Genomic DNA, 17,758 nt, shown 5'->3' with positions numbered 1-17,758 from the left:
GTGGTTAGCAAATGATTTGTTTGGCTTTCTGGACTGCACCCCAGGAAAGTACATAAAAATGCTAATTAGATGTTAAGAGAACACAAGGAATCCTTGAGAAATCATTGAGGTGGTCACCCTACTTTGGCAAAGCCTCAGAGGCTGTAGATAAGTCTGCCTTATAAAAGAGATCCAGAGAAATGAGTTGGCAAGACCCCTTGGTGTCCTGTTACCCTAAGCTGTTAAAGGAAACCCTTCCTTACGATGCACTAAGCCCCACCTCGAGCCTCTGTTGCTGTCTTCTGTTCTGGGGCAGCGACGTTCAAATGACTGGTTTCCTTTTGTATGTAGGAAACTTCCACATGCTCCATTTCATCAATATCTGGCTTTTTCAAGGTTAACCCAGCTGGGATTTTCAAGGACACATTTCTTTTTATAAAACCCTTGTAACAGTTTCCGTCTGTCTCTTTTACAGATTGAGAAACACAGCAGGATGAATAATAGAAGATCCTGGATAAAGCTGTGCTAGGAAACAAGGAACGGCAAAGACCCAGCGATAAGAGCAGCCCACCAACTGCCAGGCCACGGAAGGCGAGAATGCGACGCTGCCCTCTGGAGCCCCCAAAGAGGTGAGCTCACCACTGCAGCGTGCCTACAGAAAGAAAGCTGGGGCTGTCAGCACAGGGGCTGTGGGCGCTCCCCGAGGGAGAGGCCGAAGGACCTCTCAGGTGTCCAGCTGCTCCCGTTGCTGGAGCAGTACCAGCCTGGAGTCCTGGCAATCGTGCATTCGTGGAAATCTGCTCAACCTCGCTTTTGCTGCCTGGTTGCCCTGCTCCTCTCCCTGCTGCTCCTACTCCTGATACACGGCACCCTCTTTCTTGGTCCTCTAGTTGGCCTCACTTTTCATTCCTTCTCAGCATAATGCTTGACTCATACCTAACTCTCAGCCTCATTTCTACCTTTGGGCTCATGAGTATTACCTATTCTATCAGGAGACTCATAGCAATAGCTATGGGTTTGGGCTGTTAAGAATAGAGCTATAAGCATTTATATACAGGGTTTTTGTGTGAACCTGAGTGTCTACTGCTCTGGGATAAATGCCCAAATGTGTAGCTGCTGGGTCATTTAGTATTTGCATGTTTTGTTTTATAAGAAAGTGCCTAGCTATTTTCCAGGGTGGCTATATCTTTACGCATTACTATCAGCAATAGAGGAGTGATCTAGTCTCCTCACCAGTATTTGGTATATCACTATTTTTGTTTTAATTTCAACCATTACAATAGGTGTGTACTGATATCCTATTGTGGTTTTAATTTTCATGTTCTTGACAGCTGATGATGCCGAATACTTTTCATTTGCCATTTGTGTATTCTTTTCAGTGTAATGTCTCTTCATGTCTTTTGCTCATTTTCTAATTTAAATTGTTCAACTTTTATTATTAAGTTTAGAAAGCTCTTTACATATTTTAGAAACCAATCCTTCATTGAATATGTGATTTGCAAATGTTTTCTTCCCTCTTCAGTTTACCTCTTCATCTTGTTCGTTAGAGTTTCCATGGAGCAAAAGTTTTAAATTTTGATTAGGTCATATATGTCATTTTTCACTTCTATGGATCATGATTTTAGGGTCTAAGAATTCTGCATAGACCTGAATCCTAAAGACCTTTTCTCTACTTTTATAGAAATATTATAACTTAATGTTTGCTGTTAACCCCATGATCCATTTTCAGTTCTTGTTTTGTTTGTATAAGGTGCAAAATTTACACTGAAGTTCACTCTTTTTGCCTACAGGTGTTCAAATATATCAAAATAGTTTCTGGAAACATCTATCCTTCTTTCATTGAACTGGTTTTTGCATCTTTGTCAGAAATCAGTTAATTATATTTTCGTTGATCTATTTTGGAATCCTGCATTCTGACCCAGTGATCTACATGTCCCTCCCTCCAGCAATACCAAACTGCCTTGACTGCTATAGCTATACAGTGGGACTAAGCACAGGTTGGGGGTATAGCTCAGTAGTAGAGCACATGCTTAGCATGATGAGGCCCTGGGTTCAATCCCCAATACCTCCACCTTCATATGTTGGACTTCCCTGGTAGCTCAGCTGGTAAAGAATCCACCTGCAATGCAGAAGACCCCAGTTCAATCTCTGGGTTGGGAAGATCTGCTTGAAAAGGGATAGGCTACCCACTCCAGCATTCTTGGGCTTCTCTGGTGGCTCAGCTGGTAAAGAATCCACCTGAAATGCAGGAGACCTGGGTTCGATCCCTGAGTTGGGACAATCCCCTGGAGAAGGGAACATCTACCCACTTCAGTATTCCAGCCTGGGTTGAAGAGTTAGGACATGACTAAATGACTTTCACTTTCAAACACTGGATAAAGTGAGTCCAACCTCTTTATTATGATTTGTCAAGAATGGTTTGTTTTAAGACCTGTGTCTTTCAATATAAATTTTAAAATAATATTGTCTATATCTACAAAAATTTTGCTGGAATATTGATAGGAATTGCATTCTACCTATAGATCAGTTGGGGGAAGTTGATGACATATTTACTAGGTTGGACCTTTTGGTTCATGAACATGGTATGTCTTTCCATTTAGTTAGGACTTCCTTGATTTCTTTCATGAGCAAATTGAAGAATAAAAACCATATAATCATCTCAACAGAAAAAGCTTTGACAAAATTCAACACCCATTTATGATGAAAATGCTCCAAAAAGTGCACATAGAGGGAACCTACCTCAACATAAAAAGGCCATATATAAGACCCATAGCAAACATCATTCTCAATGGTGAAAAACTGAAAATTCTTCCTCTAAGATCAGGAATAAGACAAATATGTTCATTCTTGCCACTCTTATTCAAGATAGGCTTGGAAGTCTTAGCCATGGCAATCAGAGAAGAAAAAGAAATAAAAGTAATCCAAATTGGGAAAGGAGTAAAACTATTACAGATGACATGATACTATACAGAGAAAATTCTAAAAAAAGATACTACCAGAAAACTACTAGAGTTCATCAATGAACTTGGAAAATTAGTAGGATACAAAATTAATACATGAAAATCTCTTGCATTCCTATACACTAACAATGAAAGATCAGAAGGAGAAATTAAGGAAACAATCTCATTTACCATCACATCAAAAAGAATAAAATACCTAGGAATAAACCTACCAAGGAAGCAAAAGAACTGTACTCAGAAAACTGTAAGATCCTGATGAAAGAAATGGACACAATCATATGGAAAGAGATGTCATCTTCTTGGATGAAGATCAATATTGTGAAAATAACTATACTTACCCAAAGCAATGTACAGATTCAATGTGATCCCCTTCAAATTACCAATGGCATTGTTCACTGAATTAGGACAAAAAATTTGTTACAATTTTGTATAGAAAGACAAAAGACACTGAATAGCCAAAACAATCTTGAGAAAGAAAGCAATCTTGAGAAAGAACTGGAGGAATCAGGCACCCTAACTTCAAACTATACTACCAAAGCTCCAGTAATCAAAACAGCATAGTCCTGGCACAAAAACAGAAATATAGATCAATGGAACAGAATAGGAAGCCCAGAGATAAACCATGCACCTAAGGCCACTTAATCGATGAGAAGGGAGGCAAGAACACACAGTGGAGAAAGGAGAGTCTCTTCAATAATGGTGCTGGGAAAGCTAGACCGCCACGTGTACAGGGATGAAATTAGAATACTCCCTAACACCAACACAAAAATAAACTCAGATAGCATTAGAGATCTAAATGTAAGCCTGGACACTATAAAATTCTTAGAGGAAAATGTAAGCAAACACTCTTTTACATATATATCTTTTTTGACCCACCTCCTACGGTAATGAAAATTAAAACAAAAATAAACAAATGGGATCTAATTAAACCTAAAAGCTTTTGCACAGCAAAGGAAACCATAAGCAAAAAAAAAAAAAAAAAAAAGACAACCCTCAGAATGGGAGAAGATATTTGCAAATGAAGCAAACAACAAGGGATTAACCTCCCAAATATACAAACACTCATATAGCTCAATATCAAAAAAAGCCTAATAACCCAATCAAAAATGGTAGAAGATCTAAACAGACATTTCTCCACAGAAGATATATGGACGGCCAAAAAGCACAGGAAAAGATGCTCAACATCACTAACCTGCTTGCCTCAACTAGAGAAAACCCACATACAGCAACGATGATCCAGCAGAGCTAAAAATAAATAAAATTTAAATTAAAAGAATTCACAGATGACAATTACTTTCTTTTAGTGTTTCAAAAGTGTTGTGCTACTTTATTCTGGCTCCATGATTTCAACTCAGAAATCCACTGCTATTCAGATTGGTGTCCTTCTACGGGTAAGGCATAATTTTTCTGGCTGCCTGTAAGATGTTTCCTTTGTCTTCAGTTTACAGAATTTCATGGTGATATTTTTTTGGCATGGACATGTTTGGGCTCCTCCCATTTGCTTTTTTCTCAGCCACTTGAATCTGCACACTTGTGCATTTTAACAAATTTTAGTTTTCCATCATTTTCAAAATAAGTGCTCAGCTCCATTCTCTTCCTCTTCTTTTGCTGGGACTCTACAAACATTACACCTCTCGTTATTATGCAAAGGTCTCTGAAACTGTCCTTTCTCCATCTTTCTTGTGTTTTTTCAGTTTGGTAAATTCTATTTGTTCATTTATCTTCATGCTCATTGGTTTTAGTTTCTGACATCTCCACTCTACTGTTGAACCCATTTTACAAGTTTATTTTTGTTTCAATGTAGTATTTTTGTTTCCATAATTTTTATTTGGTTCTTTTTTTATTAATTTCTATTTCTTTGCTGATATTTTATACCTTTTTTTCAAGAGGATATTTAATTGATCTTTGAAACATTTTCATGTTGTCTCCTTTAAAATTCTCAGATAATTTCAACATCTGATTCATCTTGGTCTTGGCATTAGACGATTGGGTTTTTTTCTCATTCAGTTATAATTTTTTGGCTCTCAGCATAATAGGAGAGTTTAAGTTGTATTCTGGACATTGGTCTATAATATTAGGAGACCCTGGGTCCTATATCAGTCTCTATTTCTGCAGCCAGTCACCTTGCTTACATCTGATGTGGTGGCCTTGGTTTACTGTAGACTGTGGTCCTACTGACAATTCAGTCAAAGTCTTTCCATGTTATTTTGGTCTGCATAATTCATCTGATGTTTCCACGTTTCTGCTGGTTCCCAACGTTGCTGCCTGAGGGGTGGAGGGGTTTCCAGGCAGGGTCACTGGGAAACTCGGTGGTGGAAAGGAGGCGTCCTGGCTAGATGCTTGTCAGGTAACCCTAAGAGCATTCCCCCTTCTGTCCTATATCTTAAGGGAGGGTGATTTATACTGTGGGACAAGGAGACTTTCCGAGCCAGGACATACAGCCAGGGTGAAGCATTTTCCCCTGGATCAGAGGTGGCTAACAGACAGGTTGAAATGAATACATACATTTGCCCCAAGTGGAGAGCTACATTCATTCTCCTTAGAACACTGCCGTAGATAAGAAAAAAACCAATGGAACAGTCATTATCAATACCAATAATCTGAAATACAATAGATGGTTGATGCAAGGAGAAATTGACAGTGTGGAACTTCACCTGAGTTCGTGCTCCTGGGAGTCAAAAGGTCCCGAAATGCCCCCACATTTGTATCCTGGGAAGTGGTATGCTGTGAAGGCTTGATACGACTTGGATCAACCTCACAACACCTCCTGTTCCCCTAGGACCAGACCAGAGAGCCCAAACTCCCATTGACCAATCTGGAAAAATGCCCACCAACTTGACCAGTCTTCAGTGAGGCTTATCTCCTCCCACAGGCCCTGAACTCGGCCTACCATTGAGCGCTTAAACAAGGAACTCCACTTCCTTCATGACCCAATTTTGTCAGATCCATCAAAGACTTCTATTGCTCCCTGCCCCGACGTGACTGAGTTTTAGCCCCCTCACAGTGAAGGCACCTGAGCCAGGGGGGTTGGAATAGTGCCTCTTGCTGACACAGATGGTCAATGGTCCACGAGAAATAATGGTTATAAGATGTCAGGGGGAGGGGAAACTCTGGTTCCAGTCAGTGCTGACCTGCTTCTTCCCAGTAGTCAGATTCTATCTTTGCCGTCAGCCCCTCCAAGTCCCCCTGCACCCTCTTCAGGTGCAGAGTGCAGCTGTGAGTGCCTCTGGGTCATCACCCACCAAACCTGCCTGCACGGAAGTTACCCACGATACGCTTCATAATTGCACTTTGTGACGTTGCCTGCTTGTTTTTTCTATCTCAAATTTCCTTCTCAGTTTAGTGAGTGCTTTAGGTTCCCTTCCTACTCAGAAAATAGCCCCTCCAAGAATCAGTCTATGAAAAATGTATTCCCTATTAACTGTTTGGTTCTTTCTAGTCTCTCTTGCCTCTCTAGATGCGATGTCTAGAAGCATCCCACAACATGTTGTTTCTAGTCTTTTTTGCCTTTCTAGACAAGAGGGTCTCTTTCCCGCTGACACCTTTCAGACAAATTCACTAAACCTCTTGGCAGGATTCAGCACAGTTGTCCAATGTCACTTTCTCTGAGCATAACATTCTCTTGAATTTTGATGGCACAGCATCCACTGGTCTTCAGTGCATATCCCTGGCTGCTCCTCTGCTGGCTCTGAGTTGAGGTCCTCCTTCCTTTTTAGTTGTCAGTGATAAAGATCATAAATAATGTTCATAAAGATCACAATTATGCTCCAAGAAATAAATGAGCTCTTGGAGCTTTTACTTCTCTACTTTTCTTCCTTCTCCTCAGCCTCCTCTCCCTCCTCCTCTTCTTCTCCCCGCCTCCCTCTTTCCCATTAACTGTACTCTTTCTCATGACTTTAAATTTCATCGCTATGCAAAAACTCCCAAATTTATATCTCCAACCAAAACTTTATTTCCTGCTCCAGTGTGTCTATTTGTTACAGACTAAATTATGCCCTATCCTTAAAATTCATATGGTGAAGACCTTATCCCTAGTAAGTTAAAATTTGAATATAGGGCCTTTATAGTGGGGATTAAGTTAAAATGAGGTGGTTTGAGTGGGCCTGATCCAATCTGACTGGTGACCTTATTAAGAAGAGAAGATTGGTACCCAGAGGGATGCCAGGGATGCAGAAGAAACACCACGCCAGGACACAGCAAGAGGCTGCTATCTGCAAGCCAAAGCCTTGGAAGAAACCAAACCTGCTGACACCTTGACCTCAGACCTCCAGCCTCCAGAACTGTGAAAATATGAATTGATATTATTTAAAGCCTTCAGTCTGCAGTATTGGTTATGACAACCCTAGCAAACAAACATGATGTCCAACTGTCTGTTATCCACCTTGGAGATGTCACAGGCATCTCAGTGTACACTTGTCCAAATTTGACCTCCCTCAAATCTTCTCCTCCCCATAACAGGTACCCACCATCCAACTATGTGATCAACGTTAAAAACTAGGAGTGATTCTGTTCAATATCATCAAATCCTTCCAATTATTCCAAGAAAATACTTATTTTCATTGCTAACTTTATGGTTTAGATGATTGTAATTTCTTGATTGGCCTGACAAATGGCCATGATTATCTCCCTGCATCCATTCTCCACTCAATAGCCAGAGAATTCTTGCTAAATATTTTGTGTAGCTTTTCACTAGTCCTTGGAGGGAAGGTTGATCCAGATTCCCTATTCTGACATCATATTCAGATCCAGAGTCCAAACATCATGACTTCTTATCTCTCCTCCTTCTTGGAATTGGCCATTGTCTACATCTTCTCCTTTTTTCTTTTCAATAACAGACCTTTCTTATGAAATCCATTTCAATTTTACACCCAAATCCTGGCCTGATGATGTTCCTCATCCATCCACCTGGATGATATGTGAACTTTAATATTTCCAGAAGCAACAGGTGACTCTCACCATTGAGACATTCTTGTCTAGGAATTTGAGTCCTAGGTGTCTTTGAAATCCAACACATGTATCTTATTAGGTAGCTCACTACGTACACGTGTCTCACAAGTAAAGACAGAATATCTGGCTTTTCTGCACCAGTCATCCTTTTCCTCCTCTATCTCCTCTATCTCTCCAGCTTACTCTCCCTTTCTAGAACATTCCTACATGAAAGCAACGTGCTTATTCATGCTAAATTTTTTACTGCACTAGGAGGTAAGAGAGGGTTAGAAATGTGTCAGTGATTTATCCATGTGTTCTTGGGGTTTAGCACTGATCGTAGGACTTTGGGTCAGGCATCACAATAGATGCTTAATAACTCTTTGTTAATCTGAAAATGATGTGTTAGCAAATTCAAGGGTTTTCTGAAACATTAAGAAAAATTTCAGGGATAATTCCAAAGAGCAATGCTAGATCCCAGAAGAAGCCTTCTGGACACTCACTCTGCCGTACACAGCATTTGTTACCTGACAGGAGCTGAGCCCCAAGTGTGGAGAACACCCGTGTCTGTGTCTCAGGCAGCAAGGAGGGACCCAGGGCTGGGATATCTAATACATGGAGTGCTTGTGGTGTGAAGGTGCCTCCCACCTCATGGAAACTGCACAGGGCTCTGCACATATAGGAACCCAAGAGAAAGAGAGGTTAGCAGGCATACAACCCACATCTAGCAAGGGCTTGACCCAGGATTCAGCCCTGTCATTAGGGTCCAACAACTACGTTGGGAACCACTATTCTAGCAGGGCCTCAGCTCCCAAGAGAGGAGCTGCTGCCCACCCCCACCCCCAGTTCACTGGAACCACTGTCCTGGTACTTCTGAGAAAAGCAGAGGTCCCAAAACACTCAACCCACAACCAACTCTTCAGTTCAGCTCAGTTCAGTCATTCAGTTGTGTCTGACTCTGCAACCCCATGAACTGCAGCATGCCGGGCTTCCCTGTCCATCACCAACTCCTGAAGCTTGCTCAGACTCATGTCCATTGGGTCAGTGATGCCATCTAACCATCTCATCTTCTGTTATCCCCTTCTCCTCCTGCCTTCAATCTTTCCCAGCATCAGGGTAGAAATGAGTCAGTTCATTTTCAGGGTGAAAATGAGTTTGCAAATGAGTCAGTTCTTTGCATCAGGTGGCCAAAGTATTGGAGTTTCAGCTTCAGCATCAGTCCTTCCAATGAATATTCAGGACTGATTTCCTTCGGGATGGACTGGTTGGATCTCCTCGCAGTCCAAGGGACTCTCAAGAGTCTTCTCCAACACCACAGTTCAAAAGCATCAATTCTTTGGTGCTCAGCTTTCTTTATAGTCCAACTCTCACATCCATACATGACTACCAGAAAAACCATAGCTTTGACTAGATGAACCTTTGTTGGCAAAGTAAAGTCTCTGCTTTTTAATATGTTGTCTAGGCTGCAAGTAACAGAAGTAACTCTTCTGTTACTTACATTTCAAAACAGGCTAAGAAGTGGGGTGATTTCGTTATCACTAGCTGCCAAACAAGGGCAGACCAGATGCTGTTTCCCATTTTGTGCTCCTCACTGCACACAATTTTGCCCAGAGGAGATCACTGCAGTAGGATCAATAAATAGCAGCCAGATAATTAAATGAAATATTCATAAAATATTAGGATGCTCACCTAGAAGCAAAATATCTTGACTTTCATTAACTTTCAATATAGAATAAATTAACCTAGAAAAAACTAATATGAGAAAAAGCTGCACTTTTAGACTCTTTAAAAATATACTTACATTTTTATTTTCTAGGTTGTCTGGGAAATAAGAAAACTCAGTTAGGCATCATTCTTTTTTGTAGACATAACTGAAATTAGTGAAAGACCGTGTCCTGAGCCAGATGGGAGGAAAGAACTCCTGGGCACAGACATCTCATAGCACCCAGGCCATGTAATTCTGTCTAAATGGATTGCCAACCAGCTCTCATATCAGCAATAGAGTGTTTGTTCACACAGCAATAAACTGAAGTGCACAATTGAGTTTACACTCCACACATAAACTGTATCCAGGACACAACAAAATAACAAGAAGTGAACCATAAAGTTTCCAAAATGTTTTAAGAATTACAGGAACTTCCTAAGAAAGAAACAAAAATACTATGCTTTGTAAAACATCAGTAGAAGTTGCACTTGAGTTGTTTTGTTTGGTGAGTAAATGTGGTCATTTTTCACCTCCTGAAGATGTTGACTCAAACCCCAAGTGTGACTGAGCTGCAAATTTTTCATGAAACCATGCTGTGTAATGTAGCCAACCCTCCAACAATCTGAAGATAAGAACCATGGAAAAAGGAAGCATACTCAGTGCCTCTGTGCGGGGTTGCTGCAAGGAGCCACCCGAAAGGGACCTCTCATGAGTGAGGCTGAACCTAGAACCTACTACACAGAATGAAGTAAGTCAGAAAGAGAAAAACAAATACCATGTATTAACGCATATATATGGAATCTAGAAAGATAGTACTAATCAAGGGCAGCATTATTTGCAGGGCACCAATGAAGACACAGACATAGAGAACAGACGTGGGCACAGAGAGGGAAGGAGAGGGTAGAACGAAAACGTTACCATATGTAAAATAGATAGCCAGTGGGAATTCCCTGTATGCTGCAAGGAGTTCAAATCCTGTTCTGTGTGATAACCTAGAGGGGTGGGATGGGGTGAGAGGTGGGAGGGAGGTTCAAGAAGGAGGGTTCATGTTGATATGTGGCAGAATTGATTCATGTTGATATATGGCAGAAACCAATGCAATATTGTATCCTCCAACTAAAAACATATTTATGTAAAAATTTTAAAAAGGAACATGCCAGTCATGCTCTGGTGTTCACAATGATATAAAGGAGGAATAGGATAAGAGCTTGAGGAGCAGCCCCTGTTCCCACCCCAGCATCCTGTCCTGCTCCTCCTACTTCTTCAGGTAAGCTTTGGCACCCCAGAGGCTCCTCCCAAAGGCTACTACAGGTTTCGTTTCTCATGGTTTTAGCAAGTGCTACATGAAACAGGCTGCTTCATCCATCACCTGGGATCTGGTGAAAGCCTGCTGAGTGGCAGACACTGTGCTCTTGTGAATAAGCTAATGCTCAAGGACTTCATAGGGCCCTCCCATGGCCATATGCCAAGTGTAGCTGATCAGAAACTAGATCCCAGATCACGTGGTTTCAAGTCCTCTGCCCTTTCTGCTCCTGGGTATTTATCCAAAAGAATTAAAAGCAGGATCTTGAAGAGAAATCTGCACCCCTATGTTCACTACAGCACTATTCACACTAGCCAGGATGTAAAAACAAATACCCACTGACAGACAAAAGGATAAAGTGTGAAATAGACATGATATAGATAGATATAGATACACACACTGGAATATCATTCGGCCTTCAACAAGAGGGAACATATCATTTGCAACAACATGGATGAGTCTGGAGGACATAGCACCAAGTGAAATAAAGACAAATATTACTTGATTCCACTTACCTGAGGAATCTAAAATTGTCATACCCACAGAAGCAGAGAGTAGATTGGTGGTTGTCAGGGGCTGGGGGAGGGGAAAATGGGGAGATGTTCAGTGAGTATAAAGTCACCATTATAAGAGATGAATACATTCTAGAGACTTGCTGTACACCACAGGGCCTGTGGTTAGCTATTTAGTACTGTACACTTAAAAACTGGTGAAGAGGGTAGATCTCATGCTAAGTGTTCTTAACAATAAAAATAGACGCAAGGCGATACAAGAAATTTCATGGAGGTGATGGATGTGTTTCTCACTTCATGGTGATAGTACCCGGGGTGCAGGCAATGTCCAAACAAACACATCAAAAAGTATACAGTAAATATGTGCAACAGTTGGTAGATTACATATATGTCAATGAGGTTGAACAAAGAAATGTCAAAAATATCTATTTTAAATGGGGAGATATGTGTTAGAATTCATTCTCATGGTATGTGGACAGATTGCAGAGGAGACTGAGAGAGATTCTAGTTTTCCTAAGAAAATTTCTGGTTTCAATACACGGAGGTCCCTGATGTGTGGAACTGGATAGCAAGAGAAACAGGGGAGAAGAAGACCCCCTCGTAAGGATCTCCCCTCTAGGGCCTCTGACAGTTGATATGGATACACATGGTACCCCACCAAAATTTGATAAGTCTTTTTGCCTTTCCAGGCAACCCAATCTGGGGTTGACAGCAGTGGGCAATGAGAAGACATTGCTTTACATGGTTGAGTCTGAGTGAACCCCAGTAGGAAGGGCTGTTGGCTATTTGACCACAGTGGTTTTCTATGGTGAACAAAAACTAGAATAATGTGAAAAATGCCAATGAGAAGAAATCCAGAAAAAGCTACAGACGGAACTTTTGACTTCGGAGAAGAATGTTGGGAATTGCCAGCAACATATCTGGGAAATGGGCCACCTGGTTTTGACACCTCAGACACAACAAATGCTTGGGAGGACTTAGACTGGCCGACCTAAACCAGAACAAGACCGTTCACACGGGAACCAGCCTGGCTGCCGCTGCTGTGAGCTGCACTGGCTTGTGGCAGCGGCAGGGAAACATTCTGCAGAGCTGAGTGAGGGCTCAGAGGAAACTTCACGATGGTCAGGAATGTACTGTTCTTTGAGCTATTTCCTTTAACAACTTGGAAGAAATAATAATTAATATAAACAGTAGTCACCAGACTTGGACTTACTGCAGGAGAAATAAGAGAACACGATTTGCAAAGATTCAGGTTCAAGGCAGAGTTCTTTCTCTACTGTCCTGGGGGGATGGAGCTAAGTCAGCAAAACTCTCTGAGCCTCAGTTTCCCCTTCTGCCACATTAGCAGATACCTGCCTTGTAGGGCAGTAATAGACTCAGGTGCCCCACAAGCATAGAAATCACACCATGGGCTTCCTTACTATTCTTATTAGTTCTATAATCTGCAAACTAGGTGGCCCTCAATAAATGAGAAGAAAGTCACAAAGAGTTTAATTCATTAAATTTATCATATTTTCAAGAAACATTAAAATCCTTCCAGAATATATAAAAAAGATGAAAAAAAACACCATGTTTGTTTTACCAAACATGCCTAACTGCAACATGAAAGTGTAATTAATATAGGTCAGTAAAGAAAACCTGCAGAACTCATCTCACAAAACAGTATTTTAGATCCTTAATTATTAGCTAATAAATATATTTCAAAGTTCAAAAATATGAATAAGATGGCATAACACAAAGAAAAGTACTTATTTCAAAGCATTGCTCTTAACTTGGAATCATTAGATGATTTTCAGTGGTAGCAAGGATATGAGTAAGAGAGAGGTTAAAAGAGAAAACTCACCATGATGAGTCAACATTGTTGAGAAAGTTATTGTCAATATAATATGACATTAAATATATATAGCAGACTGGAAAAAATAAAACTGTATTTATCTGAAGCTGTGATTATGTAATAAAAATCCAAAGATAAGAACTAAAAACAGATTCGGGGCAGACAAGAATCAGAGACGATAAAGGCAGTAGCAGGCAGCTCTATGAGTCTGTGGAGGAGAGAGCCCTGTCCCCAAAAGGCCAGACCCCTTGGGAGGCACAAGGTTTGAAGGGATGGGGGTTTCACATTCAAGTTTGTGGGTGTGATGATGGAACGTCCACACCAATCTGGGTGGGACTGCTGTGGTCCAGACCTGTACATCTTGCAAACACACCAGTCAAATTCCCTCTTCAGTACAATGAGGGGGTACTGATGAGAACCCCTGGGAAGAGGACCCAAGTAGAAACCATAAGGGAAAACAGTGACAAGAAAGTCTAGACTTATAAATGGACTGAATGACGGTGAAAATGGAGACCAGAGCTTGTATAGTGTATCTCTGCTCTAGTTGATTGAAGACTGCTTGAAAGGCAGGATGGCTAGCAGATGCTCTCATGAGACTAACCAAGAATGAAAAGATGGGGAGGAAAGAAAGGAGGAGGCTTCAGAGTAGAAGCCAAAGACTGAGAGAGCTCCATGCTAGCTGACCTGTTATGTGTGTGACCCCTTAATTTATCTGCTGATATTCTAACCCCCAAGGTGATGGCATTAGGAGGTTGGGTTGTTTAGAAATGATTAGGTAGGATCAAGCCCTCACAAATGAAATCAATGACCTTAGAGAAGGGGCCCCAAAGAAATCTCTTGCCTTCCTTCTACAAGGTAAAGATAAAAGAAGTAGGCAGTCTTCAACTCAAAAGAGGTGCTCTCCCCAGCACCTGACCATGATGGCAACTTGACCTCAGACTTCCAGCCTCTAGGACTGTGAGGAAAGAAATGTCTCATGTTTATAAGCCAGTCACCCTATGGTTCTTTGCTGTAGCATCCAGAACTGATCAAGACACTGCCTTACAAGGAATAAATATCAAAGGATGTCCTTCAGGTGGAAAGGAAGTGATACTGGCAAGATGGTAATCCAAACCCACAGAAAGAGATGGAGTACACCAGGAAACACATACATACTTCATAAGACATTAGATTGCATAAAATAATCAGAGCATAGCATTGTTGGGTTTATAACACATGTGGGTATTTTTTATATGTTTCCATGGCAAGAAGGGAACATCAGAAGAGAGGAAACCATTGATCATAATGGTTGCTGAGCTCACAGCCTATCAGGTTGAGACTCTCTCAGCTAAGAAGGCAGAAGGTGAGACTGGTCACTGCAAGGCATCAGGGCATTTCCAAGAGGAGAAACAGAGGTCCAACTGTGTCTCTGAGAACAGAACCAGTCAGGACTCTCCCCACCAGTGGAAAGCTTTCCCTCTTAGAATAAATATATGGCAGGCTTTAAATAGGGCTCCCTGGTGACTCAGACAGTAAAGAACCCACCTGCAATGTGGGAGACCTGGGTTTGATCCCTGGGTTGGGAAGATCCCCTGGAGAAAGGAATGGCAACCCACTCCAGTATTCTGACTCGGAGAATTCCATGGACAGAGGATTCTGGCAGGTTACAGTCCATGGGGTTACAGAGAGTTGGACATGACTGAGTGACTTTCGCTTTCACTTTCAGGCATTAAATAAAGCATGACCAAGAGGATGAGCCACCCTCATAACATTATAGATATTCAGTTCAAATTTGGATTTAGAGTCGCTGTAGCCACCATGAACTTTTCCCAAAGATAAATAGGAACCCCAATGTAGGAAGGTAGGTATCTCAGCATAGGATGGCACATGATAGCCATCACTGTCAGGCTCACCTCTGGGCCTCAACAGAAGCTGATCAACTACCCATGCAGGCAAAGAGCTCCCACAGTTCTGAGGGAGGAGGGCCAGGGACTGAGCCAAGCTGATTGTACTGTGCAAACATTCAAGACATATTCAAAACCGGAGGCTTCAGTTGAGTTCAGTCAACTCTTTTTTTCTTCATAAATTCTTAAGTTAAATCTCTTCTTCTTATGGCTATGAGGAGACAGCTGGGCCCCTGAGAGCATGGTTCAGAAAAGCCAAAAGAGCCTCCTGAAACCAGAAACACAGCAATTACCTGAGACCACTGGCTTTGCACTCTAAATCAGATAGCTCTTGGTCTGTATACTGGTTAATTTTCTAAAATGGTAAACTAATCTGGGTTGTCTCAAAAGATAAAATAGATTCAACTATCTCTTATCAACAGGACATTTTCTATGGTATATTTTTAGTTTCTTTATGAGGCCAGCTATCAGAAAGGACATTAAATGTACACTTGTCTTTGTTGAAAGACTTGTAAAAATTCAGAAACTTTTCTAAATTTGGATCTGTTTTACTTAAAATTCAATTAAGATAATGATATTCAAATTGTTTTATAATTCTATAATCAAATTCTGGCCTTATAATTTTATACTCAGTAAAGCTGGCTTAAAACTTAACATTCAAAAAACTAAGATCATGGCATCTGGTCCCATCATTTCATGGCAAATAAATGGGGGAAAAGTGACAGATTTTATTTTCTTGGGCTCCAAAATCACTGCGGATGGTGTCTGCAGCCACGAAATGAAAAGGTGCTTGCTCTTTGGAAAGAGAGCTATGACAAACCTAGACAGTGTATTAAAGAGCAGAGACACCACTTTACCAACAAAGGTACAGACAGTCAAAGCTATGGTTCCAGTAGTCATGTGGGGATATGAGATTTAGACCATAAAGAAGGCTGAGTGCCAAAGAACTGATGCTTTTAAACTGTGGTGTTGGAGAGGACTCTTGAGAGTCCCTTGGATTGCAAGGAGATCAAACCAATCAATCCTGAAGGAAAACAGTCCTGAATATTCACTGAAAGGACTGATGCTGAAGCTGAAGCTCCAATACTTTGGCCACCTGATGTGAAGATCTGACTCATTCGAAAAGACCCTGATGCAGGGAAAGATTGAGGACAAAAGAAGAAGGGGACCACAGAGGATGAGATGGTTGGATGGGATCACCGACTCAATGGATATGAGTTTAAACAAACTCCAGGAGTTAATGATGGACAGGGAAGCCTGGTGTGCTATAGTTCATAAGGTCGCAAACAGTCAGACATGACTTAGTGACTAAACAATTCTTTTCACTCTTTAGCCCCATGGGAAACATTTTCCAACTTGGCATATCAGCCATTCTTGGCATTCAGCTATGTGAAAGGTCTTTGATGTATAACATACATGGATTTGTAGTTGAATATCAAAGTCATGAAGTTTCTTTTTATTTGAGAGATCATAAACTTTAAAATTTAGTGTAAGGAATGGGCAAATATTCATAATTTTCTCTACTCTTAAACTGGCAAATTACAATTTTAAACTTTATTTTCAAATCTATGGCTGCCATAGACCAAAGGTGCCCTCATGTCCTGAGAGTTATTTCCCTGCACCTGTCGGAGAACCAGCTGCCCAGGGCTTGCAGCAGACGAAAAAGTCAGTTTCAGCCTCACAGAGGCTGGAGTCATTTGATGTGCTGCATGTCGGCATGAGTATGGGTTGGAGAAGTGGCCTCCAGCCTGGATAGGACCATAGAACCTTGACTCCAGATTGTGCCAGGTCCTTAACTTCCTGATTCCATGCTTCACAGTCCAGGAGGGCAACTTGGGTAGCTTTTGTGAAGCTATGAGAAAAATTCAGGCTCTAAAGAGTACATTATTGTTGTGTGCTTTCTCTTGCCTCAAGGAAAGAGGCAGATAAGATGGATCCACTCAAAGACAGTTTCCTTGACTAGCCTTCTAGAGAAGAGAATGCTAGGACTTTGGGGTGAGCCAATTCTTCATTTAGGAGGATGATTCTTTATTATTTGTTTTTAAAAAACATTCTAAATGAATGCATTTTAATGGAAACTGGTAGACTCTATTATATGGGCAAAGTAATAATTGCCACCATATTGTAGGAAAGTTAAAAGACCCAACACAAGTCAATTTTCAAACATTAATTAAAAAAAAAGTTAATTTGTCAATGGCATAACCCTTAACCACTTAGATGCATATTGAAGTTCTTGCATTTAGGTCATTTCACTTTAATTAAAAACTGACTCTGAGAGGTTGCAATGATTTATTTGTCCGTGATTTTTCTCATTGAGCATAGGCTCCCAAATCACCGGGCACATATGAACCTGACTGATTTGGAGCCATCTGACTCTGATGGACCTTTGAACTCTCACCTGTAAAACCAGTGCTCTGTTCTGATCTACTTCACAAGGTTGCTCTAGAATTAAATTAGAAAAGTTCGTGATGAGAATTTACCCACACCTTGGCATGCACCCTGCAGGCAGGCACCAATTACAGCTCTCTCATGAGTTATTCCTTCTCCTGCCAGTCTTGACACTCAGACATGGAAATCAGAGAGCCCACGCTGTCCTGATGAAAGCAAGACCCTGAGTGACTAAGAGGCTTGCTAATGGCCACATTCGGCCCTCACC

General features: G+C 41.1%; 2 long non-coding RNA genes across 2 annotated transcripts in view; one reads left to right on the top strand and one right to left on the bottom strand.

The window, feature by feature from the left end:
- The window catches only part of LOC136170535 (uncharacterized), a 201,310-nt gene that overhangs the window by 83,333 nt on the left and 100,219 nt on the right, over positions 1–17,758 (bottom strand). The gene's annotated exons all lie outside the window — the stretch shown is intronic.
- On the top strand, positions 523–12,615 carry LOC136171105 (uncharacterized). The gene is made up of 3 exons (XR_010663744.1): positions 523–608; positions 10,110–10,318; positions 12,075–12,615. It is a non-coding gene; the product is annotated as an uncharacterized lncRNA (long non-coding RNA).

The sequence above is a fragment of the Muntiacus reevesi genome, chromosome 6 (assembly GCF_963930625.1).
Source record: "Muntiacus reevesi chromosome 6, mMunRee1.1, whole genome shotgun sequence".
Classification (NCBI taxonomy): domain Eukaryota; kingdom Metazoa; phylum Chordata; class Mammalia; order Artiodactyla; family Cervidae; genus Muntiacus; species Muntiacus reevesi.
This window is presented reverse-complemented; position numbering and strand designations above follow the sequence as displayed.